This window comes from Mytilus californianus, unplaced genomic scaffold (assembly GCF_021869535.1).
Source record: "Mytilus californianus isolate M0D057914Y unplaced genomic scaffold, xbMytCali1.0.p SCAF_3, whole genome shotgun sequence".
NCBI lineage: Eukaryota > Metazoa > Mollusca > Bivalvia > Mytilida > Mytilidae > Mytilus > Mytilus californianus.
Genome location: NW_026262679.1, coordinates 76,692,281 through 76,715,214, shown reverse-complemented (window position 1 = coordinate 76,715,214; position 22,934 = coordinate 76,692,281). Strand labels below are relative to the sequence as shown.

Genomic DNA, 22,934 nt, shown 5'->3' with positions numbered 1-22,934 from the left:
TGAAAATAGGTCGAAAAAAATATTCCCTTGAATTTGACAGTTGTAGGTAATTGATCCTACATTTCATTGCAGTAAAACATTTCTGGGTCATAAACATATATCTTTGGTATTTCAAAGCACCATTATTTTTTAATTTGGGGTTTCTATAGAATATTTTGGAAACTTGAGGTTACATGGTTACTAAAGCTTGTACACAGGTTAAAAAAGTGAAAATTTAATTAATTAACTTCCAGTGTTGGTTATTTTTTTATATGCCATGAAATGTTATGTGAAATATTTTTTATAGTACTGGAAAGGATAAAACTTTACTCATGCCAAGTATTTCTTTATTTGAAACAGATAAATTCTGCACAATTTTTTGAAAAGTGCAAATTTAACGAAGACTAATATGGGAAAATCAATGGTGGTATTACACCTTTATATTATTTATATACACTATACAGTATATATAATACACTATACAATATCAATTCAATAACTCATACTATAAAAATAATCTCATCTTAACCTTATGTATTTCATTTTGAAAAACTAAATAACTACATTCCAATGATTCGTGGCTGACCAGGTAAAAACCCACTTTTAGGAACCTGAGTCCTTTTGTCAATGCCAGCTAAACTCTAGGGTAGGACCTTACTAGGGAATGAGAAAGACAAAAATTGATTTTGTGCATTAACTACAAATATAACACAACACAAACATAATCTTACTTTGCTGACAGCCTGTTATGCTCGATGTATGCCAGATTGTATTATATAAATATTCACAAATACTATTATTGCAATGCATACATAATTCAAAATCATACAATTCCTATGTATATTTATTATCCTAAATACAACCAAACCAACTTTGACTAAATACACCCCTTCATAGACGGTCATGGCCGGCCAGGAACAACTAGAGATAAAAAAAACCCTGATATAATCGATCAGAAAAAAAAGGTCTCCAGGGTCAGGTGCTTGACCTACACCTTGAATCTTGATTACAGTTACAGAATTAATCACACAATTATTTTATGCAGGCACAGGAATTGTTATCTGAAAATGAAATAGACACTTTTCAATTTCTCTGCCTTATTTTATGAAATTGAAAAAGGAAAACACTAATTAACTGGGAATTACAATTAAAGATTAACTCTTTTATTATTCTTATTAAAGCAGAGACATATATACATGTATATATGTCTCTGATTAATGTGATTCATTGTCATACATTTTAAACTGCAAACAAGGAATTATTGGAATCTGAAATAAATTTGAATTCTGGAAAATTGATAAGAAATGTATGATGAAAACTAACCATAAGTAGATATAAGATGTGGTATGAGTGCCAATGAGACAACTCTCCATCCAAGTCACAATTGTAAAAGTAAACCGTTATAGGTCAAAGTACGGCCTTCAACATGTAGCCTTGGCTCACACTGAACAGCAAGCTATAAAGAGCCCCAAAAATGACTAGTGTAAAACCATTCAAACAGGAAAACCAATGTTCTAATCATATAAAAACTGAGAAACTAGAAACACTTATGAACCACATCAACAACGACAACCACTGAACATCAGGTTCCTGACTTAGGACAGGTGCAAACAAATGCAGCGGGTTTAAACGTTTTAATAGGCGCCAACCTTCACCATACCTGAGACAATAGTATAACATCACAACATAGAAACACACTATAAAATGTCAATTGCAATGGCTTAACTCAATCAAAAGACATATCAAGGGGGTTAGATGTAAAACAATATCAGAAAGACAACGGTAACCTTGGACAAAATGCCACCAAATAAAATAACGTACACAGGTAAATAAAAATAATTTTGTTGTAAGTTATACATAAGGTTCATTTTACTATCACTGATATTTCAATATGAACTAACTAAGCCCACTCAGCCAACCGTCCTTAATAGGGTTAGTTTTCATCATACATTCCTTATCAATTTTGCAGAATTCAGAACTATTCCAGATTCCAATAATATCCAGACACCTAGCTCCCTATATGCCAACATGCAGTTGCGTGCATATCGGCATGCTGAAAAAAGGGCAAAACAAAATATGAATAAATATGACGAGGCCATGTGGTCTACAGACTACCAGAGCCAATCACCCTGCAAACACGCCAAAACAGTATTGGAAAGTTTCATTATATTTTGCGTTCATAGACCACATGATAATGAAACTGGAGTCTGATATCTTCAGAAAATCGCTTCTTTGCGCAGTATCTGCTTTCTCGTGTTGTAGGAAATATAACCAATGAACAAATCGCAACATTGTTTGAGACATACAAGACTGACCTGGCATGTAATTTAGAAGAATTCATTCGGGAGGTTGCCCGATGGCGAACATGCTGCCACTGGTGTATAACACCTTGTGATCAGATGCCAACCTTCGCTGCGCTACGCGCGATGCGGTAAGCCTAGTGCTGTATTCTTCTGTATATAGATACTATTTTGAGTATTATGATGACAATGCCGGTACCGCTAGTTTTCTGTGTTGCAGATTTTGAGACTTCATATGCATGATTCAGGATATAAAACTACTTTTGGCAATTTTTTCCCGTATGATTTATAAAGAAACTAATTCCTATCATAGAATTTAACCAAATGCCAGCTTCTTAGTCAAAATTTATTGGTTTTAAAGTAAATTTTACATTGAAATGTAATGTGTCGCTCAGGGTGTCATATTTTGCATCTCTGAAGGGGAGGCACTTATTAAAACAAGGATAGATTTTTCGTTAATTCGGTCCTTATCCGATAGTTTGTAATTCAAGCAGAAAAAAATGATATCTTCAGAAAATCGCTTCTTTGCACAGTATCTGCTTCTCGTGTTGTAGGAAATATAACCAACAAAGAAATCGCAACATTGTTTGAGACATATGAGACTGACCTGGCATGTAATTTAGAAGAATTCAATCGGGAGGTCATTCAATGGCGAACATGCTCAATGGCGAAAAAAATGTCCTGATTTTCAAGATGTAAGCCATTTAAATTTGGCAAGAAATGATTCTGTAGATTTTTCATACATTTAACATTGGCACCTTTTTTCTTTTATCAAATGCGTGACATTTTTCAATGGACCCCTTTAGTTTATTTTACACAGGCATATTAAGGAAATGTAGTCCAGCAGAGTTCTCAATAAGTGGTGGTAAGAAGGTTTTGCCCTCCACCATATTCAAAGGACTGACTATTTTGTTGTTTTTCTATAGTGAGGATCAGCAGATTATCTTCAAGGACTCTCTGATGAAAACCAAACGTAATATGTTGATATTTATATTTTCATGCAGACAACATTGATTTATTCAAACATTTCTTAGATTTCTGACGTTATTCCCATGACTTTTGTATGTGATCATGTATGTTGAACAAAAAATATTAGACACTGTGACTATGAAAAGAAACTATCTCTGAACTAAAGATATTTGTAAACAATTTTTATTGTAATGAGCATGGTCTTCACTAGAATAAAAACTACATATAAATTATATTGAGTTATCATATGATTTGTGTATTCCTAGTACAATACATAATTTTACGTATGTATTAATCGGTGTAATTCTGAATTTTACAAGTTGGTTCTACAATATCATTAAAACTATATGATGGTTCACTCTGCATTAAAAGCCACAATAAATCTAAAATTAAAACTATATGATGGTTCACTCTGCATTAAAAGCCACAATAAATCCGTGATTTAAATATATGTTAAAAGTTTAAAATTTGTATCCCCCCTTTTTTTACTAGTATGACACATACTGTACAACTAGAATGTACAATTTGTTCCAGAATATTTTGTTTACCTGGAGTACATTTGTATATGGGAAACACTGTGAAGGCAATTAATTAAGGGTTTGTATATCGAGACTATGAAAAAGGGTAGGTACATGTAACTAAACATGCTATAGAATATATAGACCTAATTGAAAGGAAATGAAAAAACTATGAGTGACAAGCATATAATAGCAAAACAAGTTGTGAACAGTCCTGTTTAGACTAACTTAATTCTTGATATTTTAATGTGGCTCTTTATTCCAGGCTTGTGACTGGCAAGTTGTACTGTATTCATAATAATAAGCACCTTGGTTTTATTTAGAAATTAAAAATGGGGTATCATATACATGTATCAATAAAAATGATAAAAGATGTAAATATTGGTCTGCTCTAGATGATGATTGTAAAGATAATTTTTAAAATAGATTTTCTGAATGATGAGGTTATATTATTGAATCACAAATTTTTTAGGCAAATCTAAGAGTACTATCACGATTGTGGGTGTTATGGTGCATGAAAATTGGCGAATACAGTATTACTTGGCTGCATTACCCACCTCCCTCCTCATATATTTTTTTCTTTCTTTTTTTTTTCTTTTCCTTTCTTTTTTTCTCTTTTTTTTCATTTTGTTTATTTCTATTTTCTTTTCTTTTTTTCTGTCTTTTTTTCTTTCTTTTCTATTTTTCTGTCTTTTTTTCTTTCTTTTCTATTTTCTTTTCTTTCTTTTCTTTTTTTTTCTTTCATTTTGTTTTCATTTTGTTTTCTTTCCTTTTTTCTATTCATTACATGTATGTACACAAGTTTCAAGCACATGCATTATTTTTTTTAATTTTTTTTTCCCTTTCTTATATAAATATAAATATAAATATATACATGTATGTACAGTCTTCTAAACCTTGTAGAAGATTTTGAACAATGTTTTTAGAATCAGAACTAGGTACTGATGCCCCAACGTTCCATTAGTTGTTTTGTTTGTTGATGCATTTTTTGTCTTCATTTGGTTGTATTTTCCAAGCGGTTTAAATCCAACAATCATCTTGGCTCTCTCATACTGTTCAGTAAAAGACCTGTTTCCTGGATTTTCCGTTGCAAGTCTTCTGTATTTTGTAAAACTTTTAACTTCTTCGCCGGTTCCTAGAATTGTATCAACCAGTGTTGATGTTATTTTGTCTGAAAAAAAAGATTTATTGATTTAAAACATTAAAGAAGACTAATGATAAGACTCATTAATGAGTTGTAGATCAAACAGATTTTTTTTTTTATATATTTTATTGTTTAAAGTTGATTATCTACATAGGGAATCATTTAAATTATATTGGGATATTATGACCAAAAGGCTAGTTTAGCTAGTGCATTCTCAGATAGTAGCCTGGAAACTCCAGACCAATTTAACAAAAAAGTTTTTGGAGCAATGCTTCATTTAAACCCAATTCACATTCAGCTGTGCATATATTTGTGTACATGTACTTTAATACAGGGCACACATGGGCAGTCAATTAGAATGTAATTGGGCTTGCATGCACTTTCTTGCAATCTCTTGAAAAATTCGTAAGGGTTCCGCGGAACCCAGTGTCTCGCCTACTTTTGCTGTTAATCGCAGCCTCAACAAAAATGAGCGAAAAAAATCAATAAAAATATTCCTTTAGATACTATCTTTTGATTGTAAGAAGCTTCTGTCAAAGTTTGGTATAAATCCAGGATAGTTTATGAATCTAATAAATGTTTTAAATACTTTAACTGCAGACTGTATTTAATGTTAACTGGAAGAAAAACTAAGTCCATTTATAAGTAAAATACGGATAAACAGGTACAAATTTGAACAAATATTCCTTCTAGATACTAGCTTTTGATCATAAACAAGCTTCTGTCCACATTTGGTACAAATCCAGGATAGTTTTAGAAAGTTATTAAAATTTTAAAAACCAGAGTGAAAATATTGTTTCCTGGCAGAAAAACTAAGTCCATTTATAAGTAAAATACGGAAAAAATAAAAATTTTTTTTTAACAAATTTACTTCTGGATACTATCTTATGATCATAAACAAGCTTCTGTCCAAGTTTGGTACAAATCCAGGATAGTTTAAGAAAGTTATTAAAATTTCAAAAACTTTAACCACAGAGTGAATATTTGTGGACGCCGCCAACGACGCCGACGGAATGTAGGATCACTATGTCTCGCTTTTTTGACTAAAGTCATAGGCTCGACAAAAATCAAACATACTGTGGATTCATTATTAATAGTTGGATAACAATTTTTGTGGATTTCGTGGTTAACCTTTTCGTGGTTATAGGTTTACCTTGAAATGAAATGTTCAAAGAATGGCAAATTCGTAAGGGCTCTGCGGAACCCAGTGTCTCGCCTACTTTTGCTGTTAGTCGCAGGCTCAACAAAAATGGGGAAAAAATTATTAAAAATTTTCCTCTAGATACTATCTTTTGATTGTAAGAAGTTCTGTCAAAGTTTGTAATAAATCCAGGATAGTTTATGAATCTAATAAATGTTTTAAAAACTTTAACTGCAGACTGTATTTAATATTAACTGGAAGAAAAACTAAGTCCATTTATAAGTAAAATACGGATAAACAGGTACAAATTTTAACAAAATTTCCTTCTAGATACTAGCTTTTGATCATAAACAAGCTTCTGTCCAAGTGTGGTACAAATCCAGGATAGTTTAAGAAAGTTATTAAAATTTGAAAATCTTTAACAGCAGAGTGAATGTTATGTTAACTGGCAGAAAAACTAAGTCCATATATAAGTAAAATACGGATAAACAGGATTTTTTTTTACAAAATTTACTTCTTATACTATCTTATGATTATAAACAAGCTTCTGTCCAAGTTTGGTACAAATCAAGGATAGTTTAATAGTTATTAAAATTTGAAAAGCTTTAACCACAGAGTGAATGTTATGTTAACTGGCAGAAAAACTAAGTCCATTTATAAGTAAAATACAGATAAACAGGATGTTTTTTTTACAAAATTTACTTCTGGATACTATCTTATGATCATAAACAAGCTTCTGTCCAAGTTTGGTTGAAATGCAGGATAGTTTAAGAAAGTTATTAAAATTTGAAAAACTTTAACCAAAGAGTGAATATTTGTGGACGCCGCTGCCGACTGAATGTAGGATCGCTATGTCTCCCTTTGCGACAAAAGTCGCAGGCTCGACAAAAACAACAAAATTAAATATCCACGAACATGCAAGTTTTCCTTAATCCATGAAAATTGGTACCCACGAAAATAAATGAATCCACAGTAAACATTTAGAATTAGTAGAATTTAGTGCTTTCAGATTGTGGTTAAAAGTACCCCCATCTTTCCTTAAAATACATAATACATTAATGGAACAGTAATTTTGCACACTGTTGAAGCATGTTTTGTTTAAATACTACATACAGCATACCTGCCAACATTTCATAATGCCCATGGGGGTTTTCTGTGTGAGATGGGTCTTAATAGTCCAACAAAACCTTCAATGGGTCCTTCAAATGTATTTTAATGTTGTTTTTTTTTGCTTCTTCATTCTTTTACTATCCTATAACCATGGTAAAATTGATTGTTTTGTTTTAAATTGTCGACAAAATTGCTCTTTCAAAATTTCCATTTGGGAACTGTCATGGGGGAAATCCCCCACAAATAGTGACAGTTGGCAGGTATGCATACAGATATATATCTACCTGTTTGTGTACATATGTTTATGATGAATTCAGTTTCTTCAGGTTCCTGACAATCTTTCAAGCCAAAAAGATCCAAATCTTTAGGCCACACCAATTTGATTTTTAGTTCTTCGGACAAAAGCTCCAAAAAATATGGGGCGAGCGAGCGAAATTTTTTTGATTGTATTTATTTCTTGAAAATGAGTTTTGTTGAGGCGGGTGCTCTACAAGTGGAGCGAGCGGTATAATATTTTTTTTAAATTGTGTGATTTAGAATTTTATGTACATGTAAAACTGGTTACTTCAAAGAAAAAGGAAGATAAACATGCTTTTATTCATATAACTTGATGTATTTGTGCCTGTAGTACAGTCTGTACCATACACAACTCTCTGGTTCGCTTTGGTTTAGAATAATTTTGATTATTTTTAGTCAAATAAGCTTTGACTGCCGCTCTGCGTGAATTTTCATTAAAAATTAAATTCATACATGTGTATATATTAAGGAAGCATAGCAGATGCAGTTTAGCAAGAGGAATTATGTTAGTGAGGTGAATTTAAATGAAATGTGTTGAATACAATTAAAATATGTGTATGTATTACAAAACTGAATGCCCTAGAAAAATATTAATTATCTTTTAATTTGATATAGTTGTTTTTATTATATGGTAATGATTGTTTAATTGGCTGCTTGACATCCAGTTGGAACTATTTATCCATAATAGGATCAACATAATGTGTAAGGTGAATAGTTCAACAACATCCTCAGTAAGATAGTTATATTGCTATGCATGTTGATCTCAATTTATTAAAAAATTCCCTTAAAATACACATGCATTATTCTGACTTAGCAAAATATTTTTTTCCTTTTGCCCCTGAAACCTGCAATGTATTTTAAACTGTAAGTGGTTGCACCAATAACACATCCCTAATTATTATTAGCATGCCAATCCCAATACCACCACTTTGGTCTCAAACGTTGGAACTTTTAAATTTTCCCTTACAAAAGAGTTCTGATTGCATGTCAATAGACTAACAAGGGGATATGAGGTTTTCATCAAAATAAGATAAATCTGTTATTTTTTTAAAACTCGTGTGAATTTAATATTAATTTCATCCAAGACTTCTACTTCTACCAATACGTGGCCACCATCAATAAGTTGATTATTTTGCCACTTTTTGGATGCGCATTTAAAATTTAGACAAAAAATAAATATTTATTTGATTTGAATTTGTGCTATACATCATATATACAGTGAATTTAAAAACATCTTGGCGTTGATCTAGTTCATCTCATGCAGGTAAGTCTTGAAGCATTCAAGACTACCTGTATTGGTGGCAGTATGTGGTAGGGCATTCCAGTCTCGTATCGTCCTTGGGTAAAAAGATTCCTTCCGCACTTCGGTCCTACAAGATGGTACTTGGTATCCATTTGTGTTGATGTTTCTGGATAGCTTATCTGGTGGAATGAGAGTATTACTGGTGTCAACTTTCACCATCCCGTTAGACAGAACTGGTGTCAACTTTCACCATCCCGTTAGACAGATATATCTTTCTATGTCTGTTGTAATCCTAGATTACTCTGACGTCCAACGGCTGTTTTGCCAGACAAGCTGGAGCCGTGGGCTAACAGCGCTCCATCTTGTCTGGCAAAACAGCCGTTGGACGTCAGAGGAATCTCGGACTATGTCTGTTGAAACAATGATCGGGGATGACAATGGTTCTAACTTCTAACAAGTACTGATGTGATCGTGGTCACCTAACGAAAGATTTTTTTTATTTTTGTCTCCTATAAGAGGTCTTCATAGGTAAAACGAAATGCGTTTAAAATAACTGTGTTTAATAACTACTTGTACTTGGGAATGATCTGACAACTTCATTTTGGCATCCCGATTTTTTACCTTTTATTTACAAATTGATTTACCACACGTGCGTTTGAATCGATCGGAGCAATATATGCACAAGAAAACGTCTTTTAAAGAAAAAAAAATATCAAGGATAAACTAATTTTGGAGCGGCATGCTGCCCAAAAATTGGCGGAAGCGGTAATTATTTTTTTTATTGAAAAGTCAATTTCTCCAAAACAGGAGCGGGAAAATCCAAAGAACTATTAATCAAATTGGTGTGGCCTTATCTGCATAATAAAAAAAAACTTAGGCCAAATAAAAATATATGCGTGGTTCCAGTTACATTCTCAAAAGATACGGTCGCTAGGTTGGCATTGTTTTTTGGGATTGTCGAAATCCAGAAAAATAATTGTGTGTCACTGAGTCCGACTCTGGTATTGTACACGCCCCTACCGCAAGTTTGCCGTTTTCTATATTTTTCGGTTTTAAAATAAACAGACATGTTACGTTTTTTAGTTAATTTTGTTGCATTCTGTTAAGAATTTGTTGCATTTTTAGCCTTAGTGGATAATTTTATTGGAAATTCTTATGACAGAAGTCTGTGAAATTAATTATTGAAATTGACATTCCATAAAAGGGGATCGTTCAAAATTTATTTTACAGAATTAAAAAGAAAATTTCTAGGGTGGGTCTGGTTACTGGAACCACACATATATTTTTTTATTTTGCCTTGTTATTCTAATGGGAATGATGGCAATTGGTCATATTTTAATCGAGGTAGGTTTTGAAAATTAGAATCAAAATGAAGGCAATAGTATGTGATTTAAAAAGAATTTTTGTTTCTGATTGTTGTTAACATATACTTCATTTTTTATGCCAGCACCGAAGCTGAGGGGGCATTAAGTGTTGTCCATCTGTATGTACATCCCAAAAGTGGTTATCGTTTTTAACTTTAAGTTGCCTCGACAAAATGTTTTGAAACTTATATAAAATGCTAATTACCACAAAACACTGTTCAGCTTTGAATTTAAACTGCATCAATTTACTGTTTGTCCCTTTATAATGTTATATGCAAGCAGGGTCATCATCTGTGTCACATTCTCCATTTATTTTGAACAATTGCTTTTAGAATCAGAACTAGGTACTGATGCCCCAACGTTCCATTAGTTGATTTGTTTGTTGATGCATTTTTTGTCTTCATTTGGTTGTATTTTTCAAGCAGTTTAAATCCAACAATCATCTTGACTCTCTCATACTGTTCAGTAAAAGACCTCATTCCGGGATTTTCCGTTGCAAGTCTTCTGTATTTTGTAAAACTTAACTTCTTCACCAGTTCCTAGAATTGTATCAACCAGTGTTGTTGTTATTTTGTCTGGAAAAAACGATTTATTGATTTAAAACATTAAAGAAGACTAATGATCAGACTCAATGATTTGTAGATCAAACAGAGAGGTTTTTTTTATATTTTATTGTTTAATGTTGATTATCTGCATAGGGAATCAATTATATTAGGGTATTTTATGACCAAAAGGCTAGTTTAGCTAGTGCATTCTCAGAAAGTAGCCTGGAAACTCCAGACCAATTTAACAAACAAATTTTTTGGAGCAATGCTTCATTTTAACCCAATTTACATTCAGCTGTGCATATATTTGTGTACATGTATTTTAATACAGGGCACGCATAGGCACTCAACTAGGATGTAATTAGGCTTGCATGCATTTTCTTGCAAAAATCATACATACTAGTTAACATATAGAATTAGTAAAATTTAGTGCTTTCAGATTGTGGTTAAAAGTACCCCCATCTTTCCTTAAAATACATAATACATTAATGGAACAGTAATTTTGCACACTGTTGAAGCATGTTTTGTTTAAATATTATATACAGATATATATCTACCTGTTTGTGCACATATGTTTATAATGGATTCAGTTTCTTCATGTTCCTGACAATCTTTCAAGCCAAAAGGATCCAAATCTTCATCTGCATAAAAAAAAAACTTAGGCCAAATAAAAATATATATGCGTGGTTCCAGTTACATTCTCAAAAAAAGATATGGTCCGTAGGTTGGCATTGTTTTTTGGGATTATCAAAATCCAGAAAAAAAATCATGTGTTCACAGAGTCCGATTCTGGTATTGTACACGCCCCTACAGCAAGTTTGCCATTTTCTATATTTTTCAGTTTAAAAATAATCAGACATGTTACGTTTTTTAGTTAACTTTGTTGCATTCTGTTAAGAATTTGTTGCATTTTAAGCCTTAGTTGATAATTTTATTGGAAATTCTGCTATTATTCATATGACAGAAGTCTGTGAATTTAATTATTGAAATTCACATTCCATAACATGGGATCGTTCAAAATTTATTTTACAGAATTAAAAAAAAGGTTCTAGGGTGGGTCTGGTAACTGGAACCACACATATATATTTTTTTATTTTGCCTTGTTATTCTAACAGCAATCATGGCAATTGGTCATATTTTAATCGAGGTAGGTTTTGAAAATTAGAATCAAAATGAAAGGCAATAGTATGGGATTTAAAAAGAATTTTTGTTTCTGATTGTTGTTAACATATAGTTCATTTTTTATGCCAGCACCAAAGCTGAGGGGGCATTAAGTGTTGTCCATCTGTATGTACATCCCAAAAGTGGTTACCATTTTTAACTTTGCCTCAACCAAATGTTTTAAAACTGATACACAATGCTAATTACCACAAAACACTGTTCAGCTTTGAATTTAAATGGCATCAATTTTACTGTTTGCATGTACTTTCTTGCAATCTCTTGAAAAATCATACATAAACATTTAGAATTAGTAGAAATTGGTGCTTTCAGACTGTGGTTAAAAGTACCCCCCATCTTTCCTTTAAATACATAACACATTATTGGAACAGTAATTTTGCACACTGTTGAAGCATGTTTTGTTGGAATACTATATACAAATATATATTTACCTGTTTATGTAGATATGTTTATAATGGATTCAGTTTCTTCATGTTCCTGACAATCTTTCAAGCCAAAAGTATTCATATTTTCATCTGCATATTAAAAAAAAACATCAGCCAAATAAAAATGTATGTGTGGTTCCAGTTACATTCTCCAAAAAAGACAGGGTCAGTAGATCTGCATTTTTTTTTTTTTGGATTGTCAAAATCCGGAAAAAATATCGTTCTTTCACTGAGTCTGATTCTGGTATTATACACGCCCCTACCACAAGATTGCCATTTTTTATATGTTTAGTTGTAAAATAAACAGACATGTTACATTTTTAGTTAATTTTGTTGCATTCTGTTATGAATTTGTTGCATTTTTAGCAATAGTAGATACTTTTATGGGAAATTCATATGACAGAAGCTTGTGAATTCAATTGTTGAAATTCACATTCAATAAAATGGGATCGTTCAAAATCTATTTTACAGAATTCAAAAAAAAGTTCTAGGGTAGGTCTGGTAACTGGAACCACACATATATTTTTATTTTTCCTTAACTCTAACGGTAATCATGGCAATTGGTCATATTTTTATTGAGGTAGGTTTTGAAAATAAGTGTCAAAATGCAGGCAATCATATAGTTCATTTTTTATGCCAGCACCGAAGCTGAGGGGGCATGAAGTGTTGTCCATCTGTATGTATGTACGTCCCAAAAGTGGTTATCGTTTTTAATTTTAAGTTGCCTCGACAAAATGTTTTGAAACTTATATAAAATGCTAATTACCACAAAACACTGTTCAGCTTTGAATTTAAACTGCATCAATTAACTGTTTGTCCCTTTATAATGTTAATATATGCAAGCAGGGTCATCATCTGTGTCACATTCTCCATTTATTTTGAACAATTGCTTTTAGAGTCAGAACTAGGTACTGATGCCCCAACGTTCCATTAGTTGATTTGTTTGTTGATGCATTTTTTGTCTTCATTTGGTTGTATTTTTCAAGCAGTTTAAATCCAACAATCATCTTGACTCTGTCATACTGTTCAGTAAAAGACCTCATTCCGGGGTTTTCCGTTGCAAGTCTTCTGTATTTTGTAAAACTTAACTTCTTCACGAGTTCCTAGAATTGTATCAACCAGTGTTGTTGTTATTTTGTCTGGAAAAAACGATTTATTGATTTATAACATTAAAGAAGACTAATGATCAGACTCAATGATTTGTAGATCAAACAGAGGGTTTTTTTTTATATTTTATTGTTTAATGTTGATTATCTGCATAGGGAATCAATTATATTAGGGTATTTTATGACCAAAAGGCTAGTTTAGCTAGTGCATTCTCAGAAAGTAGCCTGGAAACTCCAGACCAATTTAACAAACAAATTTTTTGGAGCAATGCTTCATTTTAACCCAATTTACATTCAGCTGTGCATATATTTGTGTACATGTACTTTAATACAGTGCACGCATAGGCACTCAACTAGGATGTAATTAGGCTTGCATGCATTTTCTTGCAAAAATCATACATACTAGTTAACATATAGAATTAGTAAAATTTAGTGCTTTCAGATTGTGGTTAAAAGTACCCCCATCTTTCCTTAAAATACATAATACATTAATGGAACAGTAATTTTGCACACTGTTGAAGCATGTTTTGTTTAAATATTATATACAGATATATATCTACCTGTTTGTGCACATATGTTTATAATGGATTCAGTTTCTTCATGTTCCTGACAATCTTTCAAGCCAAAAGGATCCAAATCTTCATCTGCATAAAAAAAAAACTTAGGCCAAATAAAAATATATATGCGTGGTTCCAGTTACATTCTCAAAAAAAGATATGGTCCGTAGGTTGGCATTGTTTTTTGGGATTATCAAAATCCAGAAAAAAAATCATGTGTTCACAGAGTCCGATTCTGGTATTGTACACGCCCCTACAGCAAGTTTGCCATTTTCTATATTTTTCAGTTTAAAAATAATCAGACATGTTACGTTTTTTAGTTAACTTTGTTGCATTCTGTTAAGAATTTGTTGCATTTTAAGCCTTAGTTGATAATTTTATTGGAAATTCTGCTATTATTCATATGACAGAAGTCTGTGAATTTAATTATTGAAATTCACATTCCATAAAATGGGATCGTTCAAAATTTATTTTACAGAATTAAAAAAAAGGTTCTAGGGTGGGTCTGGTAACTGGAACCACACATTTATATTTTTTTATTTTGCCTTGTTATTCTAACAGCAATCATGGCAATTGGTCATATTTTAATCGAGGTAGGTTTTGAAAATTAGAATCAAAATGAAAGGCAATAGTATGGGATTTAAAAAGAATTTTTGTTTCTGATTGTTATTAACATATAAACAAGGAATTATTTGAATCTGGAATAATTTTGAATTCTGGAAAATTGATTAGAAATGTATGATGAAAACTAACCCAACTAAATAGGGTTAGCCATGCGTGCATGGCTAAGGTTATTTTTACTTTCACTATCATTTCAGTATGAACTAACTAACCCACCTTAGCCATGCGCGCATGGCTAACCCTATTTAGTTGGGTTAGTTTTCATCATATATTTCTCATCAATTTTCCAGAATTCAAAATTATTCCAGATTCAAATAATTCCTTGTTCATAGTTCATTTTTTATGCCAGCACCAAAGCTGAGGGGGCATTAAGTGTTGTCCATCTGTATGTACATCCCAAAAGTGGTTACCATTTTTAACTTTGCCTCAACCAAATGTTTTAAAACTGATACACAATTCTAATTACCACAAAACACTGTTCAGCTTTGAATTTAAATGGCATCAATTTTACTGTTTGCATGTACTTTCTTGCAATCTCTTGAAAAATCATACATAAACATTTAGAATTAGTAGAAATTGGTGCTTTCAGACTGTGGTTAAAAGTACCCCCCATCTTTCCTTTAAATACATAACACATTATTGGAACAGTAATTTTGCACACTGTTGAAGCATGTTTTGTTGGAATACTATATACAAATATATATTTACCTGTTTATGTAGATATGTTTATAATGGATTCAGTTTCTTCATGTTCCTGACAATCTTTCAAGCCAAAAGTATTCATATTTTCATCTGCATATTAAAAAAAAACATCAGCCAAATAAAAATGTATGTGTGGTTCCAGTTACATTCTCCAAAAAAGACAGGGTCAGTAGATCTGCATTTTTTTTTTTTTGGATTGTCAAAATCCGGAAAAAATATCGTTCTTTCACTGAGTCTGATTCTGGTATTATACACGCCCCTACAACAAGATTGCCATTTTTTATATGTTTAGTTGTAAAATAAACAGACATGTTACATTTTTAGTTAATTTTGTTGCATTCTGTTATGAATTTGTTGCATTTTTAGCAATAGTAGATACTTTTATGGGAAATTCATATGACAGAAGCTTGTGAATTCAATTGTTGAAATTCACATTCAATAAAATGGGATCGTTCAAAATCTATTTTACAGAATTCAAAAAAAAGTTCTAGGGTAGGTCTGGTAACTGGAACCACACATATATTTTTATTTTGCCTTAACTCTAACGGTAATCATGGCAATTGGTCATATTTTTATTGAGGTAGGTTTTGAAAATTAGTGTCAAAATGCAGGCAATCATATAGTTCATTTTTTATGCCAGCACCGAAGCTGAGGGGGCATGAAGTGTTGTCCATCTGTATGTATGTACGTCCCAAAAGTGGTTATCGTTTTTAATTTTAAGTTGCCTCGACAAAATGTTTTGAAACTTATATAAAATGCTAATTACCACAAAACACTGTTCAGCTTTGAATTTAAACTGCATCAATTAACTGTTTGTCCCTTTATAATGTTAATATATGCAAGCAGGGTCATCATCTGTGTCACATTCTCCATTTATTTTGAACAATTGCTTTTAGAGTCAGAACTAGGTACTGATGCCCCAACGTTCCATTAGTTGATTTGTTTGTTGATGCATTTTTTGTCTTCATTTGGTTGTATTTTTCAAGCAGTTTAAATCCAACAATCATCTTGACTCTGTCATACTGTTCAGTAAAAGACCTCATTCCGGGATTTTCCGTTGCAAGTCTTCTGTATTTTGTAAAACTTAACTTCTTCACGAGTTCCTAGAATTGTATCAACCAGTGTTGTTGTTATTTTGTCTGGAAAAAACGATTTATTGATTTATAACATTAAAGAAGACTAATGATCAGACTCAATGATTTGTAGATCAAACAGAGGGTTTTTTTTTATATTTTATTGTTTAATGTTGATTATCTGCATAGGGAATCAATTATATTAGGGTATTTTATGACCAAAAGGCTAGTTTAGCTAGTGCATTCTCAGAAAGTAGCCTGGAAACTCCAGACCAATTTAACAAACAAATTTTTTGGAGCAATGCTTCATTTTAACCCAATTTACATTCAGCTGTGCATATATTTGTGTACATGTACTTTAATACAGGGCACGCATAGGCACTCAACTAGGATGTAATTAGGCTTGCATGCATTTTCTTGCAAAAATCATACATACTAGTTAACATATAGAATTAGTAAAATTTAGTGCTTTCAGATTGTGGTTAAAAGTACCCCCATCTTTCCTTAAAATACATAATACATTAATGGAACAGTAATTTTGCACACTGTTGAAGCATGTTTTGTTTAAATATTATATACAGATATATATCTACCTGTTTGTGCACATATGTTTATAATGGATTCAGTTTCTTCATGTTCCTGACAATCTTTCAAGCCAAAAGGATCCAAATCTTCATCTGCATAAAAAAAAAACTTAGGCCAAATAAAAATATATATGCGTGGTTCCAGTTACATTCTCAAAAAAAGATATGGTCCGTAGGTTGGCATTGTTTTTTGGGATTATCAAAATCCAGAAAAAAAATCATGTGTTCACAGAGTCCGATTCTGGTATTGTACACGCCCCTACAGCAAGTTTGCCATTTTCTATATTTTTCAGTTTAAAAATAATCAGACATGTTACGTTTTTTAGTTAACTTTGTTGCATTCTGTTAAGAATTTGTTGCATTTTAAGCCTTAGTTGATAATTTTATTGGAAATTCTGCTATTATTCATATGACAGAAGTCTGTGAATTTAATTATTGAAATTCACATTCCATAACATGGGATCGTTCAAAATTTATTTTACAGAATTAAAAAAAAGGTTCTAGGGTGGGTCTGGTAACTGGAACCACACATATATATTTTTTTATTTTGCCTTGTTATTCTAACAGCAATCATGGCAATTGGTCATATTTTAATCGAGGTAGGTTTTGAAAATTAGAATCAAAATGAAAGGCAATAGTATGGGATTTAAAAAGAATTTTTGTTTCTGATTGTTGTTAACATATAGTTCATTTTTTATGCCAGCACCAAAGCTGAGGGGGCATTAAGTGTTGTCCATCTGTATGTACATCCCAAAAGTGGTTACCATTTTTAACTTTGCCTCAACCAAATGTTTTAAAACTGATACACAATGCTAATTACCACAAAACACTGTTCAGCTTTGAATTTAAATGGCATCAATTTTACTGTTTGCATGTACTTTCTTGCAATCTCTTGAAAAATCATACATAAACATTTAGAATTAGTAGAAATTGGTGCTTTCAGACTGTGGTTAAAAGTACCCCCCATCTTTCCTTTAAATACATAACACATTATTGGAACAGTAATTTTGCACACTGTTGAAGCATGTTTTGTTGGAATACTATATACAAATATATATTTACCTGTTTATGTAGATATGTTTATAATGGATTCAGTTTCTTCATGTTCCTGACAATCTTTCAAGCCAAAAGTATTCATATTTTCATCTGCATATTAAAAAAAAACATCAGCCAAATAAAAATGTATGTGTGGTTCCAGTTACATTCTCCAAAAAAGACAGGGTCAGTAGATCTGCATTTTTTTTTTTTTGGATTGTCAAAATCCGGAAAAAATATCGTTCTTTCACTGAGTCTGATTCTGGTATTATACACGCCCCTACCACAAGTTTGCCATTTTTTATATGTTTAGTTGTAAAATAAACAGACATGTTACATTTTTAGTTAATTTTGTTGCATTCTGTTATGAATTTGTTGCATTTTTAGCAATAGTAGATACTTTTATGGGAAATTCATATGACAGAAGCTTGTGAATTCAATTGTTGAAATTCACATTCAATAAAATGGGATCGTTCAAAATCTATTTTACAGAATTCAAAAAAGTTCTAGGGTAGGTCTGGTAACTGGAACCACACATATATTTTTATTTTGCCTTAACTCTAACGGTAATCATGGCAATTGGTCATATTTTTATTGAGGTAGGTTTTGAAAATTAGTGTCAAAATGCAGGCAATCATATAGTTCATTTTTTATGCCAGCACCGAAGCTGAGGGGGCATGAAGTGTTGTCCATCTGTATGTATGTACGTCCCAAAAGTGGTTATCGTTTTTAATTTTAAGTTGCCTCGACAAAATGTTTTGAAACTTATATAAAATGCTAATTACCACAAAACACTGTTCAGCTTTGAATTTAAACTGCATCAATTAACTGTTTGTCCCTTTATAATGTTAATATATGCAAGCAGGGTCATCATCTGTGTCACATTCTCCATTTATTTTGAACAATTGCTTTTAGAGTCAGAACTAGGTACTGATGCCCCAACGTTCCATTAGTTGATTTGTTTGTTGATGCATTTTTTGTCTTCATTTGGTTGTATTTTTCAAGCAGTTTAAATCCAACATTCATCTTGACTCTCTCATACTGTTCAGTAAAAGACCTCATTCAGGGATTTTCCGTTGCAAGTCTTCTGTATTTTGTAAAACTTAACTTCTTCACCAGTTCCTAGAATTGTATCAACCAGTGTTGTTGTTATTTTGTCTGGAAAAAACGATTTATTGATTTATAACATTAAAGAAGACTAATGATCAGACTCAATGATTTGTAGATCAAACAGAGAGGTTTTTTTTATATTTTATTGTTTAATGTTGATTATCTGCATAGGGAATCAATTATATTAGGGTATTTTATGACCAAAAGGCTAGTTTAGCTAGTGCATTCTCAGAAAGTAGCCTGGAAACTCAAGACCAATTTAAATCATACATACTAGTTAACATTTAGAATTAGTAAAATTTAGTGCTTTCAGATTGTGGTTAAAAGTACCCCATCTTTCCTTAAAATACATAATACATTAATGGAACAGTAATTTTGCACACTGTTGAAGCATGTTTTGTTTAAATACTATATACAGATATATATCTACCTGTTTGTGTACATATGTTCATAATGGATTCAGTTTCTTCATGTTCCTGACAATTTATCAAGCCAAAAGGATCCAAATCTTCATCTGCATAATAAAAAAAAACTTAGGCCAAATAAAAATATATGCGTAATTCCAGTTACATTCTCAAAAAAAGATACGGTCCGTAGGTTGGCATTGTTTTTTGGGATTATCAAAATCCAGAAAAAAAAATATGTGTTCACAGAGTCCGATTCTGGTATTGTACACGCCCCTACAGCAAGTTTTCCATTTTCTATATTTTTCGGTTTTTAAAATACACAGACATGTTATGTTTTTTAGTTAATTTTGTTGCATTCTGTTAAGAATTTGTTGCATTTTAAGCCTTAGTGGATAATTTTATTGGAAATTCATATGACAGAAGTCTGTGAATTTAATTATTGAAATTCACATTCCATAAAATAGGATTGTTCAAAATTTATTTTATAGAATTAAAAAAAGTTCTAGGGTGGGTCTGGTAACTGGAACCACACATATATATTTTTTTATTTTGCCTTGTTATTCTAACAGCAACCGACATGGCAATTGGTCATATTTTAATCGAGGTAGGTTTTGAATATTAGAATCAAAAGGAAGGCAATAGTATGTGATTTAAAAAGAATTTTTGTTTCTGATTGTTGTTAACATATAGTTCATTTTTTATGCCAGCACCGAAGCTGAGGGGGCATTAAGTGTTGTCCACCTGTTTGTACATCCCAAAAGTGGTTACCATTTTTAACTTTGCCTCAACCAAATGTTTTAAAACTGATACACAATGCTAGTTACCACAAAACACTGTTCAGCTTTGAATTTAAATGGCATCAATTTTACTGTTTGTCCCTTTATAATGTTATATGCAAGCAGGGTCATCATCTGTGTCACATTCTCCATTTATTTTGAACAATTGTTTTTAGAATCAGAACTAGGTACTGATGCCCTGACATTCCAGTAGTTGATTTGTTTGTTGATGCAGTGCATTTTTTGTCTTCATTTGGTGGTATTTTCCAAGCAGTTTAAATCCAACAATCATCTTGACTCTCTCATACTGTTCAGTAAAAGACCTGTTTCCTGGATTTTCCGTCGCAAGTCTTCACTTTTAATTTCTTCACTGGTTCCTAGAATTGAATCCACCAGTCGTGTTGTTATTTTGTCTGGAAAAAACGATTTATTTATTTATAACATTAAAGAACACTAATGATAAGACTCAATGATTTGTAGATCAAATAGAGTTTTTGTTTTATATATTTTTATGTTTCATGTTGATTATCTGGATAAGGAATTATTGTCTCATGGACACATTCTCCATTTATTTATTCTATAGCAAATTAGAACTATCAAAAAATAACAAGGATTTTATAAGATTTTCAAACATGGCTTTTTAAACTATATGTTATAAAATTATGAAAAGATAAGTAGGGGTTAGTGGGCAAAATTGTAATGGCACTTCATGGATAAAACCAGAGGATTCTGAATATCTGACAAAAAGTTAAAAAAAAAAAGAAGAGCAACCATCCATTAGTATTAGTGTGTTTACGACACTTGGACAAAGACCATAACCATATATCCCCTGTGGTGCAAAGTAGACAAAAAGAAATTCTGACCAATCTCTTAAAACTTTCAAGCCTAATGCACATTATATTCCTATCAATTTTTATTTTAAGATGAAAATAAAATTTGTTTTCAACAGAGGAATTATATACCTACTAATTTATGAAAAGTATTAGACCACCCAGTTTTACTCCCCATCCATGAAAACAGTTGCTGTAATAACCTAAAAAGGAATTAAAATTGACACAAAATATATATTTTACGAAAGTGTTAAATTGTCAGCTAAAAAAAAATAGTTTTCTGACTTAATATTTAGCATAGCATCAATACCAGTTTAATATCTAAAAAAGCTGGAAAAACAAAACATGTTTTGATTTTGTTTCAACATAAATTTTTTTCTCAATAATCTATGAGTTATCTCCCATTGAATGACACATTCTTGCTGTTTGTTGTACTAGCCTCCCCCTGAAGGTGAAATCTGTCTCAGAATTTACTTTTCAAATGATATATTATTTTATTCATGTTACTGGAAACCAAATATCAAACTGATAAAATAACTTTCTTGGTACTTTGAATGTGGAAAATAAATGTTTGTTGTCGTATTTTCATAAAATTCTATGAAGATTTGACAAAGTAATTGATAACTGAAATATTTTAACCTTAAAATTATCTTAGTTGAAAACTGCGAAAAAAAGTCCACATATTACATCGGTTGCAATGAAGGACTGTGATTTCCAAGTTAAATAAAAATTGATAATTTCCCTACTCTGATTTTTTAAACAGCAATGAGTGTGGCCAAAGACATTGTGGATGATGCCTGCATCAAAACAAAATTGAAATATATAGAAAAAAATATTTCTTGTATTTTATTCTTAGAAAAATAAAAAATGATATTATGTTCATTCTGTATAAAAAAAAGCACAAGTTCATAAATATAAACGTTTTATTCCCCTAGATGAGAATTCAGCATCGATTTTACAATTGTAAAAACTAAATACCTTCATCATCATTATCTGGCAACTTCAGGTCTAGGACTGTATGTTCCTCTGGGCTCCATCTGTCTGTAATGTTCCTCTGGGCTTCATCGGTCTGTAATATAAACACGTCCACGGGACAGCCTGGTATGATGTAAATTACCTGCTCCTGGAATCTGTTACAAAAACAAAATAAGTTCAAAAATATTAAACCAAATATAAAACTTTTGAAAAATTTGCTTCTTTAGTTTTTACATTTATTTTTGGCAGCTATCATCATTGATCAATTGTACTTTTTGACTATATTTCATTAACTTGTTTCATTTTAAATCTATATTTCAATCAGTAATGAAGACGGTTTAATGATATAATCATTATTTGCGAAATTAATGTGCGTGTCAAATTATCAGAAGTTGGTGGCTAACCAAAACAATCTGATGTATACATTTTGAACAGAAATGACTGAAATTCAACTGAATTTCAAACAATCTAAATCAAGTCATATTTTCCAAATTACTTTAAAAAAAATCGACTAAATATGTAGATATCCAAATTGACAATCGGAAACTTTACTTTCATACAGGTGAGACTATTAGAGAAAGGGTTTCCAAATTGTCAATGTTAAGAGACTATTTGCTGTTATAATTAATTCAGAAATTAATGTGATGCATGTTTTAATTCAAATCCTAAATTGGAGTACAAGTATACTTTTTTCATTAGAGTATAAATTTAAAAAGAAATTTTGGACTAATTTGTAATAAATTTTCAAGCTGTTTCTCCAGGGAAAACTGATTTTATTACCTTACAACTATTAACAGTTTAAGTACAATTGTAACGACAAAATACCTACATCATCATTTTGGCATCTACAATTTAATCATCTCCATGTCTAGGACTGTACTGTCTTCTTCTTCTCTGTTGGCTCCCGTCTATCTGTAATACATATTCAAATTATTTTAATATCT

At 31.5% G+C, this 22,934-nt stretch overlaps 1 long non-coding RNA gene across 50 annotated transcripts in view; it reads right to left on the bottom strand.

Moving 5' to 3' along the window:
- Positions 1–4,620: 4,620 nt before the first annotated feature.
- The window catches only part of LOC127733268 (uncharacterized), a 193,470-nt gene continuing 175,156 nt past the window's right edge, over positions 4,621–22,934 (bottom strand). For 41 of the 50 annotated variants that reach the window (XR_007996957.1, XR_007996970.1, XR_007996953.1 and 38 more), the window contains 12 exons: positions 21,994–22,145; positions 21,152–21,218; positions 20,234–20,598; positions 19,433–19,516; positions 18,678–19,050; positions 17,920–18,003; positions 16,867–16,950; positions 15,967–16,339; positions 15,207–15,290; positions 13,881–13,964; positions 10,271–10,640; positions 4,621–4,937 (listed from right to left, as the gene is read on the bottom strand). This is a non-coding gene — a long non-coding RNA (uncharacterized LOC127733268). Of the gene's footprint in view, positions 4,938–10,270; positions 10,641–11,167; positions 11,252–12,220; positions 12,305–13,260; positions 13,354–13,880; positions 13,965–15,206; positions 15,291–15,966; positions 16,340–16,866; positions 16,951–17,919; positions 18,004–18,677; positions 19,051–19,432; positions 19,517–20,233; positions 20,599–21,147; positions 21,219–21,993; positions 22,146–22,934 lie in introns of those variants that run through there. The other 9 variants (XR_007996976.1, XR_007996943.1, XR_007996940.1 and 6 more) reach the window with 9 other exon arrangements.